We start from the raw sequence: 2,813 nt of genomic DNA, 5'->3' as shown, positions 1-2,813 counted from the left end.
CACATAACACATTTACTAGTAATAAATTCTAAAGGACAAATGCCAGTATGCCACACAAGTTCATCTCCACTTCATGTGATAAATTCGTGCACGACTAGTCTACATATATTCACAGCGCTACCATTCACAATTTACCATACTCCACTTACATGTTATAGATGGGCTACATGTCCTCCTCCATGTTCCAGTCCTAGGTGTTCTTCATGGATGGCACGATCCATACCGGTGGGCAACGTGAATCATTATCGCAGCTTTCTAGTCCAGTTCCACATGATGGAGACTCATCCAAGCTGAAGCGGCATAAATCAGGGATAGCGTGTCCCAGCATGTTGTTCATATGGTGGTGTGCACTGGAGACACAACCATGCTTCATGAACGGCAGGCCTTTGGTGTCGTGCATAGAAGGTGGCATCCACTTCACAATGGGGTAGCTGTCCCCAATGAAAAGCGGGTACTCTTCAAGAGTGTTCCTCGGCACCCACGTAGCATCATTGGGGTCAAACTCGGCAATGTTCATCTATTACACACGGCATCTCAGATCTGGACACATGGTGACGTACATAGTCAAGGTCCATGCATAATAACATTGTGCTCAAATATGGCGGTCAGTAATACTGTGCAGCAAATAGTACTACTCTGGTATAGAGGTAGTAAAATAACCGGCTTATTATATATAGCCACTCTTGGCTACATCGATGAGATAGTAAGACATGGAAAAACAAAAATGGTGGGAGCTAGTGGGTTCAAGTCTTCAAGGGCCTAGCTAGCTATATGCATCCTCCAAGGTAAAAAGTACTCCTACTAGTACTAGTAAGTAGTACAAAAATGAAAGAGAAGGCGAGAGGGTTAAAAATATAATACTAAATTGTACTACTAGTATAGTAAACATGTCCCGGTTAAGATAAGAAAATAACTAACAAGTACTACTACTCTACTACTCTAACACACAGCAATGAGAAAATGGAATACCTGGGTAGATGGTGACGGTTCGATCGTGGTAGATTGTGTGACCATGTTGCACATCAGTGGTACCATGGGTAACGACTGCTAAGATAGTTTATCCCAATATGCCAAAGTCAGCTACAAGGTTCCAGGTTAGACTGAACCACGGATGCAAATGCACATCCAGGATCGGCGATCTTATTTTGATCGGGGGATGACTGGTACCTACAAAATAATGGAGTACTGTTAGGGATGCAAATGATGGTTTGTGCATTCCGTTTGTAATCTACCATACCATAGGATGGCAACCAGATGAAACAAGTCCTCTGGCTTGTCACCGCGAAGATGCGGCCTAGATGGCACGCGGCGTCTACGAATGTGTAGCAGTACAAATCTGCTGCGGCCAACATGCGCCTGCCTCTGCCGTTACTGCCTCTTGCATTGATGGCAATCCTTAGGTCGAAAACCGCGATGAGATTGTAATCGTCGTAGCCGTGTCGCTTTGTCGGTGGGTCTGCATTTGCTATCTTCTTCAATCTCATGTTGGCATCATCATACGTATTCAAGCCCAGTCGGTCCGGAAGGCCAATCCCAATGGTGGAGAAGGGGTCTACGGGAATGGCCGCACTGCTGTGGATGTTGTGAAAAATGATGGTGGTATCCGGCCGGAGGTATGCAAGCCAATCTTCATTGGCACCGACCCAGACCTATATATAAGACGGTGTGTAGCAGAGAAATTATGGGATGGAAATGGAATAACTAAGTACTACATGATCAAACTCCATGATTGACCTGCTCGTCGGACAAAATCCGACTACCTTTCAACATCGGCAACTCTAGCGGAGTCAACGTGCAACCATGGCCAGGGAGTGGTGGACTGTTTGAAGGATTTTCCCCTAGAAGAACCTTCTCCTCAAGGACGCATGGAAGACCAACAAGCATGGCCTTTTCCCAAGCCTGTTTAAGCACCGTCTTAAAAAAGTTGGTGCAGGAAGCAGCGAGTCTTGCAGCCGTGAGGACATCGGAGCAGCGTGCGTTGTATCCTAGAGGATCGTCATCCAAGGTCTCCTAGCCCCGATGAGGAGGAGAACCGCCTGGCGAATCCATTGGAGCAGTGATGAACTGCCTTCTCTTCGGGAGGAGGGGAACTAGTGAGGATAAGATAAGAGTGTAGTAATCGCAGGGCCTCGTCCCTTCCAACTTTAGCTCCTCGATCGTTACTTAGCGAAGGGCTGGGGCTATTATTTACTACATACTCGTACTGTAGCAATACTAGTACTACTTTCTCAACTAGTAGTGCGATGTATTGTACTTCTAGTATAGTGCACCAGTTTTGAACTCTTGAATATCAGGGCCAAGGAGCTACAGTTGGAACTAGAGGGTACTACTGTTCTCTAGAACCATCACTTTACTATCAATGCAGGGAAAGTACACCTGTGTAGTGGGTACTCTCGGTGCTCTATTCAAGCGCGTAGCTGGCCTACTCAGTCGCTCCTCTCACGCACGCACTAACAGCCTGTTTATCAGCGACGATTACAGTCGGGGGCTAAACATTTGAGTTATTTGATACAGCGAGACTAGGCTTTTCGCTTCCATTTGTGGAGGTGTAATGGATCTCGTTGAACTTTCTTAGTAGTTCGTTCTTTATGAATGAGATGAGGTAAAGCTTTTGCCTCCGTTTCAAAACAATAAAAATCACGTCAAGAGGAATTTCTTTTATAGAGCTGATAATAGAGTGAAGTCCATGCATACAACGCCACAAGCTATAGAGTAGTAAAGTACTAGCACTCTACATACAGAGCCATATTGCACAGTCCCCAATGTCGCGCCAGGATTTTCTGGCTCCTCGGGCTTAATTGGGAGGCGCTAGT

Source organism: Triticum urartu, chromosome 3A (assembly GCF_056163025.1).
Source record: "Triticum urartu cultivar PI428250 chromosome 3A, HENAU_Tu73, whole genome shotgun sequence".
NCBI classification, from domain to species: domain Eukaryota; kingdom Viridiplantae; phylum Streptophyta; class Magnoliopsida; order Poales; family Poaceae; genus Triticum; species Triticum urartu.
This window is presented reverse-complemented; position numbering follows the sequence as displayed.